Here is a 25,313-nt window from a genome sequence, read left to right on the forward strand (position 1 = left end):
TTAAAATGAAATCACTGGAATTTTTAAAATTAAACTGGAGTTTGATTTTTGGACACAGAGCAAACTGTAAGACTGAGGGCTTTTTTAGTTTAGTACTATAACAAGGCTTATTGTCAAATAGGTCACGTTAATATTTAATGATAAAATTAAATACATGTTGGCAGTTATTTTCTGGGGTGCATCTGTAGCTTGCATAGTGCATATGTCTTTTTTTAAAGCAGGGAGTTTTTAAGAAACTATCTCAGTAGGTTCAGAAATACTGCTGTACTTATTTGAGAGATAGAAATTGAAAAAATGCTTTCTAATTCTTCTACAAGTTGAAGTGCCTCTGGAGGTTGTAGAAATGGATAAGAACAGACAACTTGCTTACTATTAATGGCTCTTGAGTGATGAGTCCTGGGCAAAGTAAGAAATCTGGTATGTGTGTCTGTTCCTACATTTGCATGCTGCTGGTGGTATTCATGACAACTTCAGCTCAGTTCATAGTGAATTTAAATATGTACTTTTTGTAGTTTGCCTGAAATTACATCTCAGTCTTCCCAGTGTGTCAGAGACTGCCATCAGGAAAGCAATTGTTCTGAATGGGAGAGTAGGGAGAAGAGACTACCAGCGAGGTCTGTGTGTGTGTGCACACATGTGCTTGTATGCACACGCATACCACAGGTGCCATTCTGTGAAGGGGCTGTGAAGGTACAGGGAAGTACTTTCTTGATGTACCTACCCCTCTCATGCATGTATGTCTATTCTTAGTGTTTCTTCTGTCATCTGTGCTGGTAGCAGGTATCCTTCAGTTCCGGAACTTCTAATAGCTAGTTTTAAAGTGTTACTGAATACAAAGTTAAAAGCTTTCTTCAGCTGAAATGACAGCATTTTAGTTTTAATAGGCCTGGGCTAGTCTGCATAATGATGAAGCAGTACAGTGGATACAACCAGTTTACATTAAGCATGTCCGTAGTGAAATTGGTTCACAGTTTAGTATGCTACAAATTTGGTCTTCAAATGACAACGGGAAAAAAAACATGTATCTTGTCTGATGGTGCAGGTACCTTTCTGTTTCCTGGTTAAAAGTGTATCATAATTTCTCCCATTTCCTTTTAAGATAAAGTACACATTCTGCAGATTTTCTCTCTCACAGATTTCCTGTTTGTTTTCTTGTATTGTGTCTAAATCAAATTCCACTAATTAATTAGTGGGAATTAATAAATCATTATACTGAAAACCAAAGGAGACCAAGGAACAGAAACCTTTGAATAGTCCAAGGAAAGGGAAAAAAGTGTTTACTTGAAATGCCAAACCAGGTTGTTATTCCTTGAAGTTGCCCAGAAAAGGAGGTGGGTGTTTTATCCTGGAGCTGCTGCATGTGCTAAAAGTTCTCACAGGCACCTTTCAACATTACTGCTGCAGAAACAATAATGCATTACTCCTGTTGAAAGCCTACGTTGTCTTCTAACGTTTTGCCAGAGCTACTCTACTGAGCTGAAGTGACTCTTGGCAACAGAGTTGGACTTAAAATTGCAGCCATCTGATCCAGCTTATGACAAGTTTAACAAGCCCAAGTACTTGGTACAGGTTTGTGTTGATTTTTTTTCAAAAGTGTTTTGAGGATTTGGAGGCACAGTGCAGGGGGAGTTGAGTACATGAATCCTCCAGGTATGTTTTGAAAACCTAACCTGTGTGAATTTCAAGTGAAAGTTGTCCAAATGTATTTTTCTTTCTCCAAGCATGCTAATAGTTGAAAGGTTATGTGCAGTTGAAGGGCTGCAGGAATGCATCTTAGGTGGTGTCTTCTGGTATTTTGGTCTTAAATGAAGTTTGAGTCTTTACTGGTGGGTGATGCAACATGTGTATCTTAAAGCTTTTGTCACTTGGAACAGTCTTTCTCAAATCTTCTGCCTCACTGACTCTTCCGCTGGTGTCAAATCTCACATGAGAATCTGTGTCTCCAGGGGAGAGATGGTTGATAGGAGGCAGCTTGGTTGCTTGCTTGAAGTATGTGTCTTTTTTACTCTACTTTTTACTGGAAACAGCATAATTTTCTTTGAACAATTTGGGATTTTTTTGGTGTGACTATTATCATATAGGTAGTGAAGACATAATTTACTGTTGTGTACTCTGGCAAAAAAACCCAGTTCAATCACTTACTTTTAAAATAACATTTAGAGGGTTTAGTTGGTGAGTCTGATAAAGCAGCATGCCAAATGTTTAAAAAACTTGCTTGCCTAGATAACTGAAGTTGATTTATTTATAAAGAATTTTTATGTTTATAAAGTCTACCCCTTTTGTCTTTTTTCTTATTATTTCAGGTTTTTGGGTTTTTTTCTTCCTTTTTTCCTTTTTTCCTTTTTTTTTTTCTTCTTTTTTTCTTTTTCCATCCTCCGTGCCCCTCTCTCTCTCTTTTCATTACTGCTTGACCTGGGACTGTAATATTGAATTATAGAATTGATCTGTTGATGTGCAGGAGCTAATTCAGCAGTTGAATTTGTGCTGATGTTCAGATTAATTAGTATGTGATGTAAGACCCTATAAGGTCACTGCGCAGATTAGTGCTGTTTGTTTTTCATACATGTATTGCTTTAATGTTATTCCCTGTGACAGTTTCAGAAGTAATTTTGTTCTTTCCCTCTGTCATACACAGCTTACAGCAGTATCAAAGACAGATCATGATTATAAAATCTGGAGGAGTTCCGTTTCTTTTTTCTTCCTAACACCTACTCTGAGCAGAGAAGTTTCAGAACTATTCATATACGTGGCAACTAGAAATGGATGTGTGATTCTGAGAGAGGGAACAATAACAGATGGTTCTCCAAAGCAATAGGTAATTCCTTGGCAATTCATCAAGAAAGAACATGCAACCTAGGGGAAACCAGGCTTCTTGTAAAGGGAATATTCTCAGCTGCAGGTGTATAAATCAAAGACACTGTGGATACCAGGCTCTATTTTGGTGGGCCAGGAAATGTAACCAGATTTTTGTAGAAAGGATCGAATAATGTACTTCCTATAAAAGCTTGCAGAGTGTTCTTTTCATGTAATAGGAGACAGCTTTCTCCTGGGGGAAGGCAAGTGTTTATTCATGTTACTTGTTTTATATCTTTTTCAAATGCCTTAGTCTTATATCTCTTCAGTAATAATATCAGAAAAAAATCTTTAAATCTTCTTTGAATCTTCTGGCTTGTAGCACAGCAGTGCAAAATTCTTGGCTTGTCTGAAACTTTAGAAACAAAGGAATAAAGTGGGCACAGAGGCTGCAGTGTAAACTTGTTAAGTCGTACTTCTGCCAAATAAGGATCAAGCAGATTTGCATCTTAATTCTTTTCTAATGTGTTTTTAGTAGGTACATCAAGACTGAATTATTTTTGGAAGCTTAATGGACGTAATGTTTTCATTTGCTTAGAGTCCAAAATTTGTAATGGCTTTTGTAGTAGTACATGGTGGTAGTAACAGTTTAAAAATATCAGGTGGATTGCACAGAAATTATGTGACTGCAAAACTGCAAAAATGCAGGACAGCTGAAATTGCAAAGAAAAAAATAATCTCTGTAGCTCTCTCAAATTCAGGAGTGTCACCGTTTGACTCAGGTCCGACAACAATGCTCTCGATCCCCTCCCCCCCCCACCCAGTCAGGGAAGGAGAGAGAGAAAAGGAGAGAGACTTGGCTGGATTGAAAACTAAACTACACAGCTTTAATTAAAACACTAATGAATCACACAAGAAAATATATACAATTATATACAGATATATTCAGATATGGGCAAAAGCCTCTCGCCTCCCCCCACCCCCAGCAACTCCCACAGCACTCCCCTGAACTGGCAAGAGTCCTGAGAAATCCCGGAGCCGCTGCTGGAGAAAGCGGAGAGTTATGAGGGTCAGGAGAGCTCGAGCCTAAGGGTCGGCGGTGATGGATGAGCAGAGTCCTCCCCGGACGCCGGCCATGGACGGAAGAAAGGACGAGAAGAAGAAGGAGGAAGCTGTCTTCTAAGATCTCTGTCCTTCCTCTGAGCTTACGTAGATATATGGAATGGAATATCTTTGGCCAATTTTGCTGTCTGTCTAACTCAGCCTCCCACGGGGGGGTCAGAGATCTCCCCATAGTGTCTGAGCCGGCAGAGTGAAGGTGTAACCTTGAAGCCTCAGTAGTTAGAAAAACATTCCACTGTCTTATCAGCCTAGCAGAACACACAGTTGCTAGTTACAAGAAAGCTTACTGAAGGAAAAAAAAATCAGTGAAAAGAAAAATTGGCTTAATCCTGGCTAAAACCAGGACATTCCACCCCTTATTCCATACCATATATTACATACAGGCTCTATACATTACCAGCTGTCAAATTAAGGATTCTCTCCCAAAGTTAGATTACCTTGAGGTACATATTGTACTTCACCATTCTCCATCATCACACACCAGGTATGTCCAGGTCCCTGAGCAAAAGCAATACCCCTGACAGGTTTACCTTTGCCTGAAGCAGGATAGACCCAAACACTTTTACCCAGCAGGTTTCTTTCACATACCACAGGGACTTTATCCCCATCTGTAGTATGCAAAAGGTCCGACTGGGCAGGACCAGCCCGATTGATGGATCCCCTGGTATTAACTAACCAGGTGGCCTTTGCCAAATTTTTATCCCAGTTTTTGAAAGTTCCACCACCCATTGCCTTTAGGGTAGCCTTCAACAGACCATTGTACCTTTCAACTTTCCCTGAGGCCTGTGCATAGTATGGGATATGGTAGATCCATTCAATACCATGCTCTTTAGCCCAATCAGTAACAAGACTGTTTTTGAAATGAGTCCCATTGTCTGACTCAATTCTCTCTGGGGTACCATGTCTCCACAAAATTTTCTTTTCAAGACCCAGAATAGTATTCCTGGCTGTGGCATGAGGCACAGGATATGTCTCCAACCATCCTGTACTTGTTTCCACCATTGTAAGCACATAGCGCTTACCCTGGCGGCTCTGAGGAAGTGTGATGTAGTCAATTTGCCAGGCCTCTCCAAATTTGTACTTTGACCACCTCCCCTCATACCACAAAGGTTTCAACCGTTTTGCCTGCTTAATTGCAGCACATGTCTCACAGTCATGGATCACCTGTGCAATAGTGTCCATGGTTAAGTCCACCCCTCGGTCACGAGCCCATTTGTATGTTGCATCTCTGCCCTGATGACCTGAAGCATCATGGGCCCACCGAGCCAGAAAAAGCTCACCCTTGTGTTCCCAGTCTAAGTCTACTTGGAACACTTGGGCAGCCTCATCTGCTCGTTGGTTGTGTCGATGTTCCTCAGTGGCTCGACTCAGAGGCACATGTGCATCTACATGTCGCACTTTTACCTCCAGTTTCTCTATCCGAGCTGCAATGTCTTTCCACAGGTCAGCAACCCAAATAGGTTTACCCTTTCGCTGCCAGTTATTCTGCTGCCACTGTTTTAGCCAACCCCACAAGGCATTTGCTGCCATCCACGAGTCAGTGTAAAGATAGAGTCTCGGCCACCCCTCTCGCTCAGCAATGTCCAAAGCCAGCTGGATGGCTTTTACCTCTGCAAACTGACTTGATTCACCTTCTCCTTCAGCTGCTTGTGCAACCAGTCGTGTAGGACTCCACACGGCAGCTTTCCACTTCCGGTGGTTCCCTACAAGACGACAGGAGCCATCGGTGAAAAGAGCAAATTGTTTCTCAGTCTCTGGTAGATGATCATATGGTGGAGCTTCTTGAGCTCGTCTCACCACTTCTTGTGGTGGCATTCCAAAGTGGGTACCTTCTGGCCAGTTTGTAATTGCTTCCACAATACCTGGACGATTAGGTTTCCCTATTCGGGCTCTTTGGGTGATCAAAGCAGTCCATTTACTCCAAGTCACATCGGTGGCATGATGGACAGGAGAAAGGTTATTCTCGAACATGAATCTTAGCACCGGTAGCCTGGGCGCCAGAAAGAGCTGTGCTTCAGTGCCAATCACTTCTGAAGCGGCTCTAACTCCTTCATATGCTGCAAGTATCTCCTTCTCAGTTGTTGTGTAGTTGGCCTCGGAACCTCTGTAGCTCCGGCTCCAGAATCCCAGGGGTCGGCCTCGAGTTTCCCCTGGTGCTTTCTGCCAGAGGCTCCAGTTGGGACCATTGTGTCCGGCTGCAGTGTAGAGCACGTTCTTGATGTCTGGCCCTGTTCGAACCGGTCCAAGGGCCATTGCCTGCGCAATCTCCTTCTTGATCTGCTCAAAAGCTTTCTGTTGGTCAGGACCCCATTTGAAATCATTCTTCTTTCTGGTCACCTCATAGAGAGGTTTCACAATTTCACTGTAACATGGAATATGCATTCTCCAGAAACCAACAGTCCCTAAAAAGGTTTGAGTGTCCTTCTTAGTTGATGGTGGGGCCATAGCTGTTACTTTGTTAATCACATCCATTGGGATCTGGCGACGACCATCTTGCCACTTGATTCCCAGGAACTGGATCTCTCGCGAAGGTCCCTTGACCTTGCTTCTTTTTACAGCAAAACCAGCATCCAGAAGAATTTGAATGATCTTTTTACCTTTCTCAAAAACTTCTTTTGATGTGTCACCCCACACAATGATGTCATCAATATACTGCAGGTGTTCTGGAGCTTCACCCTTCTCCAGTGCAGCATGGATCAGTCCATGGCAAATGGTTGAGCTGTGTTTCCACCCCTGGGGCAGTCGATTCCAGGTGTACTGGACTCCCCTCCAGGTGAAAGCAAACTGTGGCCTGCACTCTGGTGCTATGGGAATAGAGAAGAATGCATGAGCAATGTCAATAGTGGCATACCACCTGGCTGCTTTTGACTCCAACTCATACTGAAGCTCTAGCATGTCCGGTACAGCAGCACTAAGTGGTGGTGTCACCTCATTCAGGCCACGATAGTCCACTGTTAGCCTCCACTCGCCATCAGGCTTTCGCACTGGCCAGATAGGACTGTTGAAGGGTGAATGAGTCCTGCTAATCACACCTTGGCTTTCCAATTGCCGAATCAGCTTATGAATGGGGATCACAGAGTCTCTGTTGGTGCGATACTGTCGTCTATGCACTGTTGAAGTGGCAATTGGCACCTGTTGGTCTTCAACCTCCAGCAACCCTACTACAGAAGGGTCATCTGAAAGGCCAGACAAAGTACGCAGCTGTTCAGTGTCCTCAGTCTCTACAGCTGCTATACCAAAGGCCCACCGGTACCCTTTCGGGTCACGGAAGTATCCTTTCCTGAGATAGTCTATGCCAAGGATGCACGGAGCACCTGGGCCAGTCACTATAGGGTGCGTTTGCCACTCCTTACCAGTGAGGCTCACACCGGCCTCCACAACAGTCAGTTGTTGAGAACCTCCTGTCACTCCAGAGATAGTGACAGGGTTTGTCCCTTTATGATTCGATGGCATTAGAGTGCACTGTGCACCAGTGTCCACCAAAGCTTTATATCTTTGTGGTTCTGACGTGCCAGGCCACCGAATCCACACAGTCCAATAAACTCGGTTGTCCCTCTCCTCCTCCTGGCTGGAGGCAGGGCATCCCTAGGGTTGAGCACTAGAGCTCGATGAACCATCCTGGTTGTTGACTGGTGCAACCTTCTTCTTGGAAGAACCATCTCCTGGCTTTGTTCTGTTTAGAAGCTCTTGCACACGTAACTGGAGCATATCAGTGGGTTTCTTGTCCCAGACTCTCATGTCCTCTCTAAAATGATTTTTCAAGAGAGACCACAGGTGGCGTCGCAGTGAGTCCTGTCTTCCTTGCTGCTGTCTCGTAGCAGGACGTCTCTTCTTAATGGCTGCAACACGTGACCAGTTGTCTCTAGGAAGAGTCTGGAGTTTACTTCCATTTGGCATCTTATACTTCCTGTCAACCATTTTCTTAACGGCTGAGGTTTGGAAGTAAAGGGAATCAGAGAGGATGTCTCCATACTGTCGTGCTTTAACAGTTACCTCACGTACAGTTGGTCTTTCGTAACCTTCAAAACATCCCATGAAGGAGAATATATGGGCATGCGCTGCTGGTACAGCCTGAACAAACTTCCGGAACATTTGTGTGTCACACTCAACATCATCAGGATCTGTGATTCCATCGTTATTATAGATCACTTCTCGCACAGCAATCTCTCTCAAGTAGGTGATGGCTTTCTCGAGAGTGGGTGTTCTGCTTCGGCGCCATCCGATGTCACCCTTGTGGGGGTATCTCTCTCTCACAGCTGACAGAAGTCGGTCCCAGAGGGTGGTAGTTCCTGTCTTACTACTAAGTGCTCTGTCAATACCAGCATCTCTGGCCAGGGATCCCAACTGCTTGGCTTCTCTCTCATCCACATTGTAGGTCTCAGCACCACTATCAAAGCATCGGAGCAGCCAAGGAAGGATTCCCTCACCATCAATGCGGGTAAAGTCCTTTCTCATGAGGCGCAGTTCTTTCATAGAGAAAGGGTGGGCGAGGTCATCGTCATCATCTGATTGAGGAGGACCTGCTGTTCTCTTATTTGCTTGAGAGTGGCTTGGTTTTTTATCTGTCTGAGAGTGGCTTGGTTTTTTATCTGTCTGAGAGTGGTCTGGTTTTTTATCTGTCTGAGAGGTACCTGCTCCATCATCTGATTTAGAATCCTTCCCTTCCTCACCGTCAGCCTCTGTCTGAGAGGTACCTGCTCCATCAACTGTATTAGGATCCTCTTCTTCCTCACCCTCACTTTCTGCTGCTTTTGTCTTTGCCTTGCTCCTAGTCACAGGGTTAACTAGCTTGGTTCGCGATGGATCAGGCTTTTTCTTTGTAGAAGCAGTTGTTTTTGTAGCAGCAGGAGTGGTGGTATTGGCAGCAGTGGTGTTGGCAGCAGCAGTGGCAGCAACATTGCCTGTGGGGGAATGGCAGTGAGCAGAACAACATCTGGCCCTACGCATCCACAATATATTATAAACATTCAGCAAAAACATCCCCACTGCAACCATACTATTCACATCAAGAGCTGGGGATTGTGGGTTCGAGTCCCATCTGGGTCGCCAATTAAATTGTTGTCACCGTTTGACTCAGGTCCGACAACAATGCTCTCGATCCCCTCCCCCCCCCACCCAGTCAGGGAAGGAGAGAGAGAAAAGGAGAGAGACTTGGCTGGATTGAAAACTAAACTACACAGCTTTAATTAAAACACTAATGAATCACACAAGAAAATATATACAATTATATACAGATATATTCAGATATGGGCAAAAGCCTCTCGCCTCCCCCCACCCCCAGCAACTCCCACAGCACTCCCCTGAACTGGCAAGAGTCCTGAGAAATCCCGGAGCCGCTGCTGGAGAAAGCGGAGAGTTATGAGGGTCAGGAGAGCTCGAGCCTAAGGGTCGGCGGTGATGGATGAGCAGAGTCCTCCCCGGACGCCGGCCATGGACGGAAGAAAGGACGAGAAGAAGAAGGAGGAAGCTGTCTTCTAAGATCTCTGTCCTTCCTCTGAGCTTACGTAGATATATGGAATGGAATATCTTTGGCCAATTTTGCTGTCTGTCTAACTCAGCCTCCCACGGGGGGGTCAGAGATCTCCCCATAGTGTCTGAGCCGGCAGAGTGAAGGTGTAACCTTGAAGCCTCAGTAGTTAGAAAAACATTCCACTGTCTTATCAGCCTAGCAGAACACACAGTTGCTAGTTACAAGAAAGCTTACTGAAGGAAAAAAAAATCAGTGAAAAGAAAAATTGGCTTAATCCTGGCTAAAACCAGGACAAGGAGTTTTGTGTCTTGGGAATGGGAGCTTGGCTTGTGCATACTATTCCATATTCCTCTGTCCTTTGAAGTTGTAGGAGTTAGTGTTGTTTTCCATCTGTGTTAATTATTTCCATTTGCTCATCCTCTGTCCCCCATGAATTTGCACTTGTGTCATGTGAATAATACAACTTAATGAGAAGTCCTTTCTGTCCTGCATACAGACTGCAAAGACACCATGCAACACTGAATGCCCATTTATGCAGTATGAGCTACAGTGTTTGGTGCTCCTGGTGGTCTCTGAAGATGTTGGGACACACCCAGCAACCCAGACAATGCTGATTTAGTAACACTCGGCTATTGTGATTCAGTGTGCAAAGCTGGTTCTTATGTGTATAAAAGTTAAGGATTAATTATTTCAATTAGGTGCAGAAGCATTTCCAAGAAGGGAGCAAAACTAAAAATACCAGGCAAGGGCAATAATACCACTACACATGCTTTTGAATCATTACTTTCTCCTTTTTCAGTCCTTAGTCCCCCATAGAGTAGTTGCGTTTTTCCACATTGGAAATTATTTCTGAGGATTATATGGGAGTTTTATTGTCTAACTCTGAGGAGTTTAAAAAAATAAAAAAAATGTATGAAGTATAAATCTGGATTAATCTCCGTAAGCTAAAACTGAATTAATTTTTCAGATAGTGGTCAGTGGACTAGAGGGGGACTTTTATGCAGAATGCAGAAACCAGAGCTTATATCTCTACTCAGTATCTTGCTTTTTTCAAGTAGCAAGTATGAATCCCCAATCTACAGAATTCATCTTGGTATGTAATTTCATTTTTAGCTTTAACTTATTAATAGCATTTATATAATACATACAGCTATAGAATGGGTAAGAGAATTAATTAAACTTCGGGTTTGAAATGCCACACTCAAATACAGGTCCACTGAGACCTTCTCTTTTTTTTGAGTTTGATATAGGTAATGAACTTTAAAAGGAAAAAGCTTATTTTCTGACAGATCTGAGCCTAGCAGAATTGGGGTGATATTAAAGATTCTGCACTAGAGCTTAAAATAGGGCTTCATTCAGCATTCTTGTTGAACTCTTCCTCTTTTGAAACTTATTCTGAATTCTTCTGATGCTGCATTCCAGAGATGGAAATGGCTACATGTGGTTTGTAATGCACTTGAAGGATAAAAGTATCCCTGGCTATCATTGCATGGGCATCTTTTTTTTTTTGTCATCCATTTAGTGACAGTAAAATCAATGCACTACAAATAATGGAATAAGACAGAAGAAAGGCATGGACATGCTCTTAACCATTAGTGCAGTAGCAGGTATTTTTAAGGAGAGTAACTTTCAGATGGATAACCAGGTTGTTCTGCTGTTGTGTCTGGTTTCTCAAAGAAACCAGATGTCCCTTCCTGGAGTATGTCAGTATTTTATACTGTTTTCACCACTGCAACTTTGTGGAGCTATTCTCTAGCAGTAGAGGGGGTCATGAGGGGAAGGTGATTTACAAGAGATAAACTATTGTGCCAGTAAGGGTGTAATTTCTTTGTCTCTCCCCAAATATGTTTCCTGTAAACATGGAGCCTTAAGGCCCGGCGGATTTTTTTTCTTTTTTAAAACCTTTGAATGACCAACCCTAAGCATTGTTGTGATGCTCTTTGAACATTGGTTTGCTAGAGCAATTGGTGTGAAAGAACCAGAGTCTCTTGACAGCTGTCTAATAAGAACTGAAGTCAGGAGGAGGTTTTGGCAGTTAGGTAGGATTTGGGCAGCTCATTATCTTTGGGACATCTTTGGAGTTCAGCTTTTTTTATTTCCAAAGCTTGATTCAGTTGTTGCTTTCAGTCTGTAGCCAAGTAGGCCCTGCTGCTGCTGCCATGTTCTCCGAAAGCTTCTTTCAGTTTCGCCCTGAAATAGTGTCTCAAAGCTCTCTGGAGGGACCTCCTGTCTGCAGAGTGAATGTTTCAGTAGCTTAGTTTCTCATCATTGATGGTGGTTCACGATCATCTGAATTTGGTGTGGAGGGCAAAGCTGCCATAAGCTAGCAGTGTTTCAATACATGATCCTTCACAGCACCTCTTATGCTATCATTAAACTTGACTCTATAGAAATCTTCGCAGTGCGACCTTGTTAATTATTCTATTAAGGGGAGGTAAAAGGAAGATATCTACCTGAGAGCGCAATGCAGTTTGTTTTGATGTGTGGTCTGCTTCTTAGCCATTTGAGAAGTGGGTTAAGGTTTATCGTATTACAATTTTTAATGACTTTATAAACAAAAAACTGCTAAATATTGACATGGTGCAGAAATAACAATGATTTACAGCTCTCAGAAAGCTTGATATTCAGTAATTTTGTAGAAAATGACAAATATGTAGTAATAATTAAACAGAAGTAAGGGATTTTAGCCTAAGCTGCTGGTATAAAAATATGTTTTCAAATATGTTTAAATTCCTAGAGAAAGCAACATTAAAATAGGAATGAAAGAGTTAGAGTAGGAAATATTTGAAGTAGTTGTTGCTCTAATGTAAGTTATTTGCACTGTGGTTCCCCGAATAAGCTGCTGTTTCTTGAACACTCAGAAATAAATAGAATTTCCAGCATGTAACAGATAGCTCTTCATGTTTTAAAAATGGGCGTTGGTTCGTGGTTATAAAATCAAAACCATGTGTTATAGAAATAGTTCTTACTGAAATATTGATTTATCAGTTGTTCATTAATTTTATACCTGGGAAAATTCCTTGAGTAGCGTTGATTGTGCAGATAAATTGTGAAGTCCCAGAATGATGTTAACTTAGTTTTTGTGTTTATTGACTTTTATTCCAGTCTTTCTTTTTCTTGCCAAAATGTCTGTTGCAGCTTGTGAGATCCATGCAACATGCCTGTGCAGTAGGAGGGCTGGTCTCTCCCTGCCGTTATTAATGTTAGCATGTTTGCTGCTGCTTGGATTTTTCACTTTGCATTTTTTATTACAAAAGTTGAAGGGAGGATGGGAACCTCATCTCATTTAAATGATAATAAAATAAAGTCAATAAACTAGTCAGGTCTTAAGTTTGTACTTTGCTGAGTCAGAGGTTCAGTTCCTTCCTTTCATATGATTCAAGGGCTGAGAATAAAGTGAAGAAGAAAGTTCCCTTACTTTGTGGTACATCTGTGGCAGCAATCAGAAAAGCTGTAGTTGTCTGCGGTAAAAATAAGGCTTTGATTTGTAGAGGAGTGAAGGATGCAGAGGGTGAGGAGCATCAGGAGAACCCAGTGTGGCTGCCCAGTTGTGCCTTCTACTTGCTTGCGTGATTTAGGGTGTACCTTTTTTATAGATGTTACTTGGATGCCTGTAGGATCCTGACTGTTCTGGGGGCTAACAGCTCTCCTTGTTGCCAGGTTAGGCTGAGAGTGTTCAGCTTTGCAGCAAAGTCGAAGAAACTTTGTTAAAGTACTTCTGAACTATCTGATAATGTTTCAGGTTTATTGTTGGGCCTGCTTATAGTGTGGATTTTTTTAATGATCCAAGATAAAAATGAGAACAAATTGCAGGTCAGGATTGAGATTAACCAATTTTTTATGACATCTGGAAAAAAAAAAAAAGCTAACCAGTGATCTTAAAGAAATTTTAACAGTAAAACAGCAATTGCATGTATTTGTTTGTTGGTTTTTTTCCCCAGTATTTCCTTAGATATGTGGAAAGTGCTGCTTAATTGCATTACTTCAATTTGGAAATACACAATCCCAAAGTTGCATGATCTCCTTTTTTTTTTTCTTTTTTTTTTTTTTGAGGACAGTACAATAAAAATGACCAAATAATCCAGAATTAGTCATATCTCCATGGCTGATTACCAGCTGCTATTTGAGCCAGATTCTAAGAATGCTAACATTTTTATCCTTTTATTTTTACTGGATCCCGCTGCATCTTTATGTTCAGTAGTTAGTAACTTAATTAGTATGCACACATATATGTATGTTGAATTTTTAGACAGGGACCCTTTTTCCTTGATGTGGGGAATGATTCTGTAATGGGGTAAACAGCACTTTTAAAGGCAGCTGCTTAGCAGAGAAAGAATCTGAAACAACCCAAAAGAGAAACTGTGTACACTCCTGGGAGAAGTTAAAATGCAGCATATTTGACCGAGCCACAAGCAACAGATTGGGTAGGGTCAGAGAAGCAGAAATGGAAACAATCCAGAACTCTCACTCTCCAATATTATACAGACATAATGGAGATCTATAGAATTCCGCAGAGAGCCTTACTTTAAGGGAGGTTGCCTGAGCAGTTAACAAGGTCATACTTATGCATCAATCATTTTCATCTTTATTACTAGTAAGGAAAAAACACTCCACTTAAAAAAATAAAATCCCAAACAAAAAAAACCCCACACCAGACCTAAACATTCAGAACCTTTCTTCCCCAATCCAAAAGTGATTTTTCTTTCTACTTCTGTCCTTTAAGTCTCTGGAGTAAACGGATTGTTGCTGTTACTCTGGTCAGGCAGATATTTGGAAACTGTTTCTGCACTTCAAGGGGAAAAAAAATAAATATATAATTCCCATTTCAGATCAGCTATTAATAATTTTTTTCAGGTAAGACCGGAGGGAGTTTTGATTTTGGTAAAGTTTTATAGGGCTTTCCAAAGCAGAGACTTCTGCAAGCTGCGTGGGATAGAGCTGATGGAAATTCTAGGCCAACCAGAGATGGAGGAATGAGGAACAAGGGTATCCAAAATTTAAATGTATTCCTGAGGAAGCCTATTCTGCCTGCCTCCACAGTCCTTACAGATGACAGATTTTTTCATGACACTTCCCCCAGGTGTGAAATTATTCCTCCTTCTTCTGTAGGCTGCACATAGGAGGATTATGGGTGGTCAACGTCTTAAAAACTGGTTGGATATTGAGACAAAAAGTTTACTGAAGGGTAGACAGAGTTGCTGCAAGATGTTTCTCTGCCCTCTCTGTGTGCAATTAGAATTGCAACACTTTATGCTGTAATACCCAAATGGAATTTTTTCTGTAAATCAAGTGGTGAGGTTTGTTGCTTCTGGTAAGTGATAGGTGTGCTGTAGCAGAAGTATGGGCAGGCTTATCAATACACTACAATAATAACTAATTACATCTAGTCAGTTTAGCATTTCAAATAAAACTATTCATGTCACAGCATGCCTAGAACCTGCAGGCTCCGGTGTAGATAATGGTAGAGAGACTGGGGTCTAATCGCATAAATGTGTTAAGGAAAGCCTGATTTTTTTAGAATTTGGATTCTAAACCTGACTAATTATAGGAGGTGAAAGAGGCACATGGAGTGTGAATTCAGTTTATTGCCTAGGGTAGCCCAGCAGGATTTCTGAAAGCATTCAGATTTGGGAGAAAATTCTTTATAGGGAGAAACTGAGCTCACTGGTTTGCTTTAAATAAAAGGAACAATGGGAGGTTACTTAATTTGGGTATTTAAAGTACCATTTTAAAAAAAGAGTATCATTTAAAAAATAAAGGGTGTTTTAATCTGAGAAAGGCAGAGCAACACCTGAGGTCTGGCCACATAGCTTAAAATGAACAGCAAAGCTTGTGTTTCTTTTCACATTAAAGGTGATAAGCTAATGAAACCACTTAGCAATGGAGGTAGCAGATTCTTCACCCTAGACATTTTCAGAAAAGACTGAAAGCATTTTGTGGAAGATGGATGTTAGCTTTGCTCTACTTACTTGGCTCGATAGAAGAGCTAGTGTAGGCAGTGTGGTGTGCCCTCCATTACTAGAACTGGATGATTCTTACACATTCAGAACCAAACTAAAAGATGTAAATTAGCAAAAATTCTTCTGTTATCCTGAGTCCAGTCCCAGGAGCCCTGGCTAGTTGGCTGGATAAAATCTAACCCAAGCTGTTACAAAGAAATAACTTAAACCTGAATACTCTTGTATAATTCAAACTTCTTTTTAGTAAGATTTTTTCAAAGACTAAAAGACAAATGCACACATTAATGACTGCACTTTCTGTTTCTTTATGGACTAGAAGAGGAACAACCAAATTGCTGTAGTACAAGGCAGGCTAAGAGTCAGAGAGAATTTTATTTTTTTTTTCCTTAAATCCAGGAAATACTGGAAAGCTTGTGTGGATATCTGAAAGAGTAAGATGTTTAAAATGTTTATCCAGCGACTCTCATGTTGAGCTCATATCTAAAATGTGAGAACTCTTCATGTGATTCAGTTTAAAACACTGCAGTAAGTGAAAAAAACTTATAAAGAAATATGTCAGTGAATGCAGCATACACTAGAACGAGTTTGTTCTCAGGGCTTTTTGAAGATGTATCTATTCCTGGTGTGCCACTTCTGGCTGGTGGACACTACCGCCTAACTTTTCAGGAACAGTATTAATAGTAGTGGCTATTTTTGCCATTTCCTTTACTGTAATCTCCAGATTCAAGATGTTACGTTCTGGTCTATCTGGTTTATGGAATATAGGTTGCCTGGCACCATGTGTCAAGCTACTAAATTTTAATTTAATTGATTTCCTTTTCACTCTTAAACATGGGTACCTTGGACTACAGCAGTTTTCTGGGTTTTGTTGTTTTTTTTTTTCTTTTAACAATGTGTTTTGTTGCTGACATCTGAGCAGTCTTGAAGTTGCTCTAAGTTTGTTGTGGCTAAAGCTGCAGAGGAAGTCCAAGTGAATCACAGATAATTGTAGTCCTCAGGATAGCCATTTTGTTAACAGAATTAGCATCATTAATCTTTCTAATCTGATAATTAAACAGAGGGTAAAACATCATCAGAGCAATAAAATAACCTATGTTCTAGAAAACCCCCAATGCTAAATGGTATCTAAAGATCTTATTGTAATACTTTTTAAAGGAAAACAAAACAACAACAAACAAACAACCACCAAAACAGAACCAATGAGAGAATTTTCCAATGGTGTTTTCTTCTGAAAATAAAAAACCCCTGTTTTTAGGCAGGTACATAAGTTACCAGGGGCTATGTTTTCTGTCAAATTTTTGAGGGTTTTTTTGCCAATTCTAGCTATTTGTCTAATAAACTGGGGAAAAAAACCCAAGCAAAGTAAACTGTTTTGGTGGGGTTTTTTTACTTTTTTAAGAGAGTGAATGATTGAGTATACCTAGTTTGCATACTTTCTGCTTTTGAAACTTCCACATTTACTGGCACAATGTTTATCTAATACAAGATTTTAGAAATTACCTTTTCCTTTAGGAAACCAGAATGATCTCACTATTTGGATATTGGACTGAGACATGAGAGGTGTGTCCGGTTCCTGGTCTTTACAGACATCCTTACTGAAAACCCCAGTTTGGAAAGGGTGATGGACATGGAAGCTGGGGGAGCTTAGAGGGATCAGTGCAGATACCACATCATTCTATATGTGTGCTCCGTATGGAAAAGGGTTAGTGTATCTGCACGACAGCCACTTTCTGTAAATACTGCTTCCAGTTGTGTGTATCACATAGTGTAAAGGCAGAGGAAGTCCTTCCTTCTAAACTGAACAAACCTTTAATTATTTATTTTTTAGAAAGCAAAAATAGTTTTGCAACTGCCTTGTTTTATTCTGTTTTCTTCATTTGAATTTCTTTGAAATTTAACACTTAGTATAACCTGAACAAAGTCTCTGAATTTATACAATTCTTGGCAGGCTGCAAGTAGGAGAGCTGCTTCCAGGAAGGATACTTTTGTTTAAACACTTGATGCCAATTCTGTTTTACTATTGCGGTTTGTATATCATGTGATGTTTGTTTATCATAATGTCCACGTTTGTTGTAAAGCAGCTCAGGTTACAGATACATATGTAAGAGGACATAGAGAATATTTGTGCAGAACATACTTTTTCCTTTCATCTTCATAACCCAGCAGAACAATGTTTATTTGTAGTTCTTGAAGCCTGTATATTCATGTTTTGATCTTGGTGCTTGCTGAAGAATTAAAAAAAAAAAAAAAACACAACAAACCACCACAAAAAACAAACAACCTAGGAAATAAACATTTTTGTGATATTTTTTTTGCCATCTTCTCCCCTTTATATAACCAAATTTAGACACTCCTATAAGGTGGCTATTCCTCTTTGGCTTGTATTTCTAGTTTCTTTCCTCAAAAATAGTGATGTCTGTGGTGAACCTGAATGGGAAAGCAGGAGATGCATTTTTAAAAATTGCATTAAAGTTACTCAAAATGTTCAATTACAAGGATATCTAAACAGGGATATCTTATTTTACACTCAAAAAGTCTAGCCAAACCCATCTCTTATGCTTCATACTTCACGTTCTCTGGGTTCTGACAGGTTCTTTGTATTTTATCTTCATTACTTTTACTACAATAATGCAGTCTCCATTTCTAATGTGGGTACAGTTGTAGTACAGTGAAAATGTGCTATGTAACTTAACCTTATGAAGGCAGAGGAGTAAACCATACTAAGACAAGAAGTTTGCATAATCAGAATAACTGTAGTGGGTTAAATAAACCCACGAAACAGCACAAAGGTGTTCCTGAAATGCTCATTGACCTGTTCAAGTACAGAATGCCCTCAGTGGTTAGTCTAGGCAGGTCTGTCTCCTAAGGTTATTGACTTCCATTCATGAAGAAATGTCTCTCTCATCAATTAATTTCCTTCTCATGAGTTCAGACTGTAGGTACTTAGAGACCGTAACCAGTTTGGGTGTATAACTGTTAAACCAACCCGGTTTTCTAATACTGTATTCTCAATACAAAGGAAAGATGAAACTAAGAGCTCTGTAAAGTGCTGGGGAGTGGTAAACTTGTGCCATACATACTCTTCTCACCACCTGCAGCTTTCAAGAAAGTGAAGATAATCTCTTCCTCCCTTCAGATCAGAGAGTCAGAAACTTGTTTGTGTGCAGTGACCCCTCTGTGGTCATGCTTGATGCCTTTGCAGCCATTTGTACTGCTCTGCTCTCTTGTCACATGTAAATGTAGCCATCTGTCCAAGTTCAATTTCTGGACTCAACCAGAAAATGAACCATGAACACCTGAGTCCTACTACAGTGTTCCATAAAATTGTCTTCCTTGTCTACACAAAATGAGTGCAGGACTTCTGAGTGTGCAGATGAGCATGCCCATGCACAAACACACGTGCATTTATGTGTCACCATGCATTCAAAAATGTGCCTCCGTTGGTGTGTTGGTGGTCTCTAGCTACAGTAAATTGTGGAAGATCAAAGTTGTATCATGTGTGATTCAAGATATTGCAGCTGAATATTGGTATATACTATATTAAGTAATGGAAGGATTCTTGTTTTAGAATTGATTTCTGAATACTATGGTTATTTCAGCTGAATCTTGTTTTTCCCTGGCTGCTTCTGTTCTGTATTATGTCTGTGCATGTGTCTGGCACTGGATAGTGTTTGATCTTTTCTATAGGTCATGCAAGATGTTTGATGTCTTTTTGTTGACTTTTGCGTATGAGTAAATAAATGATAAAATCCCCTGTGGCCAAAATTTCTTAACTTTTATGTATGACATTGTGGTCAATTACCATGTGGCGAGCTATGTCATGTTTCTTTGTAATTATAATAATCACATATGTAACATTCATAATGAAAGGCAGATTTGTGAACTTTGTGGCAGTGCACTGGCTCTGAAAGGGACCTGCTTTCTTTGGCCCGAAGAGCAAGAGGCTATGGCAGGGGAGGGGGAAATGGTGGAGGTAAACAAAGATTCTAGGGAAGTTTTTTCAATTTTTTTTTTTGCAATTTCTTTGAAAGTGAAGTTTACCTCATCTGATTGATGAGGTAATGTGAACTCTGTAAAATTTCAGATATAATACTATTAAACAAATTTTTCTCACCTATTTTTCTGACTTCCTGGAGCTGAGTTTGCTAGGGATTCAGCTGTGAATGCTGGAGGAAGTTTGCAAGTTTAATGTTGCTTCTAGCTGTTGTTTTGGTCGAGAGTTTGCTTCAGTTCTAGTAACGATAGTGGTTTTGAATGTTTTAAAATTACTTGATCTGCAGTAATCTTGACTATATTGAAAAGTGTCTCTATTGATGTATTATTTCCTATTAAATAAGTTAAAATAGGTTCTCTACTAGCTTTTTTAATTGAAGCAGAAAAATCTTGTGGTTAAAGAACAAAAGATGAGCACAGAGTCTGTCTCCAGTCATTTTGTACTGGATTACTACTGTTCTGATTTTCTTATGCGTTTTAATGGAAATAATATTTTATCAAAACTGGAGACATAAATGCCCCTCCAAACATCAGACATTACTTCCCCAGCCTTTGCAGATATCAGCTCTTTAAACACAAGCCCTTTCCTCCTCCTTTCAGAGAAACTGTGTGTTCAAAGGGAAGATTTCTGTTATGCTGCATTCAGCAAGGGTTAATACATACTGACTTTTCAAGTCCTACATGACTCAAATAACCATCTGCAGTGACTGATCATGTGCTTGGAGGTTTATGCTTTAAGCTATCTGAATATAAGATAATCCTAGAACATCACAACAAGAGGTGCAAAGCAAGTTTAGGATTTAATTCTTTCTGTTTCTGTTATTTATAGAGTCCATTTAGGTTTATAATGTTACCAAAATCTTAAACAGCTTTGTGCTTGAAGGTTTTTTGCTTCGTTTGACGTACTCTCTAGCTAAGGAACTTCAGAGTAAAACTTACTCAACCTTGGTGCTGTTAGGAAGTTCAGTTATGGAAAATGCATCTGTCTAGTTGTTGTTCGTTCCAGATCTGAGATTTATGTCAGTAACTATCATTAAATTACTCTTAAGAGACAAGCTGGTGTTTGAATGAGTACAGTGCACGTAATCTTATGTGACTTTCTTCTGTTAGAACATAGGTGGCTGATGGACTCGGGTTACAATCAAATTAAAATCCATGGCAGTGGGGCACTGAACAACTGAAGATACCACTTAATCACTTGTTTACAACAGGTCTCAGTTTGCTCCATAAGGTATGCAAAATCTCTGTGCTGGTGCTATCAGCAAGGACGAAAAAGACACCTCCAAATGTTGATGGAATGATTCAGGATGTAAAGTCTTCATATTCATATATGAAGCATCAGTGCAACCCAAATAATTGCATGGCATGTTCTAATCTTCCTTATCCCTATCTCTATAAGATTAGAGATAGTCTGCGGTTTCCTTAGCAAGATCTTTGTTTAAGAGAATCCTGTTAGAGAAACAGGAAATTCCTGTTTCCTATTTTTTGGGGGTGGGAATTACAGCTTGCACCTGAGAGAAGGAAAGTGGTAAGCTTCTAGATGAGTTCAGGACTCAGTTTTTCAGAAGAATGCTTAGGAGTTAAAGTCTTAACAAAAAGCAAACCTTGAGGAAAAGCTGAACTATTTTCACAATCTTCTGCATAGTGTGATTAAATTTTGCATTACTCCAGAGTTGCCCAAGAATTGTGATGCTTTAGAAGTGCTGCACAGCAATATTTAGGCAATTTTTTCTTTGATATTGTTTTTACTGATGAGTAGCAACTGAATGGAAAAGAAAGGAAATTGCCTCCTAGATAGGTACCCATTAAAGTTGTTTAAAATAAACAAAAAAACCTACTTGGATGTCTCTGATATTGTGGGAAAACAGGATGTGTATAGCTTGACAAAATGAAACTGAATTGAGGAACAGGAGAAATAGCGCAGTGGTGTAGTGGGCAGTCTAGACCTCCAGAGACCAGAGTTCAGTTCTGGTTTAACTGTATTTCTTGTATGACTTTCTGGTAAGTCATCTAGTCTAGTTTACACCTTTGGGAATATCTCATTTTACAGATGGGGAACTGTCTCAGAAGGGTGTTGAAAATAAAATCCATTAATGACTGTGAAACTATATAAATGCCTTCAATTTGCTGAAACTCAGCTATGGTTTCAATATGGGTTTTTTGTCTCTGAAAGTATGTCTGGTTTTATGGACAGCTGCCTTTTGTTCCCTGAAACAGGCTGCTAATATGCTTTATTAATGCCTGGAGTATTTCAAGATCTGTGCTGCTTTCCAGCAGTCATTGTACTAATCTCAATAGGTCACCAAATAAGGATTATTTTAGCGATATAGAAGTTGTTTAAAGTACCTTTATCATTAATCTTCCTTGCACCTACTAAAACTGTTTTTTAACTGAAATCACAGCAATAGCATGGACCAGTAGAAGGCCAAAACACTTTAGTGATGAAACATTTTGTTCAATAATAGCTGTTACATCTTTTGTTACATGCAGAGAATGTGGTGTGTATGTGTGAGACGTAATGGTCTTTTTGTACCTGCTCTTCTGTCTGATTCCTAGTTAGCATCTTGTTTTTTTCCCTGTTGTCCTTTTAAACAGTTGTGTGTTTTTAGATACCTGCTTGTAGCATGTGTAAATGCTTGTCTGTGTTCAGAGAGAAGTATTTTTAGTGAAAGAGAAGGGTCAGAATCAGCACAGAAGTCCTGTGATCAGACCATTTCTGATGCATTCAAGGATGTCTTTTTGGCCAGTCATTTTGCTTCTGGTTATGTACGTCTGAGAGCATTTCACATGTGATACCTTTCTGGGCCTTTGGTAAAAAATGATGGAAACTTTAGATTGTGCTGCATGCATTACTTGTTACTTCTGTGTAAAATGACACCTGCTTCTAAGTGTAGCTTAACGTGCGGATTGAAAGAAAAGTCACATAGCTTTTATTCTAGTAGTCTGATTGGGTTTTTTTTGAGGTATTTAAACCAGTGTGTTTCTAGGCATTACATTAGAAAAGTTTAGTGCAAAATTAGAATTGAATCAGTCCTCTTCATTCTGTATTTGCTTTGATACATGAAAGAGCTGAGATCAAAAGAAGGTTTTCCCATAAGTTTAGGGGATTCTGCTTTTTTGAGGGAGGTTCTTTTTATACGTAAGGTCAGCTGAGGCAGCTGAGCTGCCTGCTTCAGGCAAAAGTACTAATTCATGCAACTGATGAGACTGTCAGAATAGGTACTCGCTAAGAAGAAATCTGGGTATTTCATAAATCTGAAAATAAGAGTATATCCATTTCATTCTCATTGATATTAGAGCATTTAAGACTGAAAAATACTTTATCGGCAAAAGAGACTCTCTTATAAATACTTCAATCTGTTTGGAGCATCAGCAAAAATTCTGAATCAAAATCAGTTAGCAGCATCTCTTGTAAGTTGTATAAAAATAAAGGGCGCTTAAGGGGTAATGAAAACTTGGGTTCAGTGCTCCAGTCTTTTTCCTGAGTTAACGCCAATGCTGTTTGTACTTAAGGGGAACAGACTTTGTGACGGTGGCCACTAACTCTTCCAGATGCTTGAGTCTTCTGCAGGGATGTTGTTGGGGTTTTGTATGTGTGTGTATGCACACTGGGAATTGAAATGCATGAAGTATTTTACTAAAAGGTTAACCCAGCAGCATATAGTGATGATACAGAGCATTAGACTTGCCTGTCTTTAATACAGCCATCTGTTCAGTGCTATGGCAGTTTTTCAAAGCCTCCCTCAGCATATACATAAAAGTCTATTCATGCACCTGTGCTTCTGATCTTTTAATATTTTTTTATTTAAAAACTGCAAAGGGGAGAGGAGCATTATTTCCAGATCAGTAGCTCTATTTAAAACAAATAAAAAACCAAACCAAAACCTCCCCTACAAAACTGAAGCTGCCAGTTCAGAAATTGTTTTAAAAAGTCTTTACTTAATATTCAACACTTTATTTATGGAAAACCACTCAACCACGCTTTCATTTTCCTCTCCTCTACGTAACCCCTGGCCTTGCTAACACCGATTTCCTGCCTCATGTATTTACAATACAGCTGTTGAGATAATTTTCTTGATCTGTTGGTCTGGTGACATCAGCTGGACCTATGAACTCCTCTGCCAGCTCGTTCTTGAATGTCACAGAAGTGTTTTTATGAGAAGCTGGTTCATGGAGATTGAAAATTGTCACTGATACAGTTTGAAACTGTAAGAGGGTAGATTTAGATTAGACCCTGGGAAGAAATTATTTACTGTGAGAGTGGTAAGACACTGACACAGGTTACCCCCACAAGCTGTGGCTGCCCTCTTCCTGGAAGTGTTTAAGGCCAGGTTGGATGGGGTGCTAAGCAACCTGATTTAGTGGGAGGTGTCCCTGCCAATGCAAGGGGGTTGGATCTAGATGATCTCTAAGGTCCCTTTTAACCCAAAACATTCAGTGACTTAGCAGCTGTGGCCCAAAAGAGGAGAAACTACAGTGGTGCTCCTCTTGTAAGGTCCCCTTGGGTGATGAGAGAAACCTGGAGGCAAAAATATTGGCCCCATGGAACTGCCTGCTGAATGCAGACAGGCAAAGCCTGGCATAGCCCAGATGTTTTGTGTCACCTTCCCTTACTCATTTACTTACTGGTTTGTGAAAACCAACATATTGGTTTCCCAAGTTACTAGTGTGAATTGGCAACCTCCTGATTATCATCTTATTCTGGCCTAGTGCCATACCCTGATGTGGCTCAGAGGCCAGTTGCCAATGTCAGCAAAGCAATGCCTGCCTGCCCCTGCTGTGGCAGAGCAGCGTGGCACTGGAGGAGGAGGTCTGTGGTCCAGTGGTTGCCTCAGAGTAGGTGTCAGGAAAGGTCTTGGGTTTCTGCATGTGGACAGCACGGTTTGGCTAGACTCCAGCTATGTGGCACACTCCCGTCTTTTTGTCCTGCATCTGTTTGGTCTGGCACCTGCAAGAACCAAGAGTCCTGCCACTTTTTCACCTGGGGGAAGAAGGGGGCTTTTTGGGGCATATCTCCTTTTCCTGTTTTCTCACCCTGCTTTGGCACACAGCAGGCCTGATCTCATCAAGTCCTATGTGGGTGTCAGAGCCCTGGGGTCTTGAACAGGCCCCAATATCCCTGCATGGCCCCTGGTTCTCTCCCTATCCTGCCCACAGCCCAAGGCCCCATGTCAGTCCCCAGGGCTGTCAGCCCCTGTCCCAGCAATCCCACAGCAGGGCCGGTCTCCAGTTCCCTGTGACCCAGCCCTGTTCTGCTGAACTGCGTCTACCCATGGACCCCCATCCCATCCCAGCCTGGCTCTGGCCCCCACCCATCCCCAAAGAGGTGCTTAATGCCCTAGACTGGGGCTCCCCTGATGCCTCCCTGACTGGCTGGGACAGTGGGACACAAGCCAAGCCATGGCAGACAGGGGCCCTTGAGGCACCCTGGCACTGGGCATGCAGTTTTATTGAGGTGCTTTCCTTTCTAAAATAGACACCATGTCACTTCATTCAGTCTCTGAAATTGTATGACAACTGCTATGTGAAAATAAGAGCTATTGTTTACACAATGCTTCAGTTACAGTTTAATTTTTGAGAGATGGGTGGGTGCAAAAATTGTCTGTAGCGCACAGGTCACCATCAACATATTGAAATGTAGCAGTATTTAAAGTTGCTGATGAAATGTGTGGTAAAACACAGGAGGATTTGTAATTAGCTCCTCATTGTGGTCCTTAAACATACAGGAGCTTGTTCCCACAGTCCATGAAATCTTGAAGTACACCATCTTGAATCTGAGCACCTATGTTTCATGCTGAACAAAAGTAATCTCCACAAGAGCAAAGACTTCTTTAAATCCACCAGAATGGTGCAGAAATAAACACATTTTGTATTTCAGAAAAAGAGGAGAAAGCATGTATTTCTTTCTCCCAGTGGGGATACAAAGGGAGTATTATAACCACGTGTTAACCAGCCGTGCGATCTGTGTTCATTTA

At 40.7% G+C, this 25,313-nt stretch overlaps 1 protein-coding gene across 3 annotated transcripts in view; it reads left to right on the plus strand.

The window, feature by feature from the left end:
- PRKCE (protein kinase C epsilon) overlaps positions 1–25,313 on the plus strand; it is a 300,604-nt gene that overhangs the window by 79,463 nt on the left and 195,828 nt on the right. The gene's annotated exons all lie outside the window — the stretch shown is intronic.

This window comes from Apus apus, chromosome 3 (assembly GCF_020740795.1).
Source record: "Apus apus isolate bApuApu2 chromosome 3, bApuApu2.pri.cur, whole genome shotgun sequence".
Classification (NCBI taxonomy): domain Eukaryota; kingdom Metazoa; phylum Chordata; class Aves; order Apodiformes; family Apodidae; genus Apus; species Apus apus.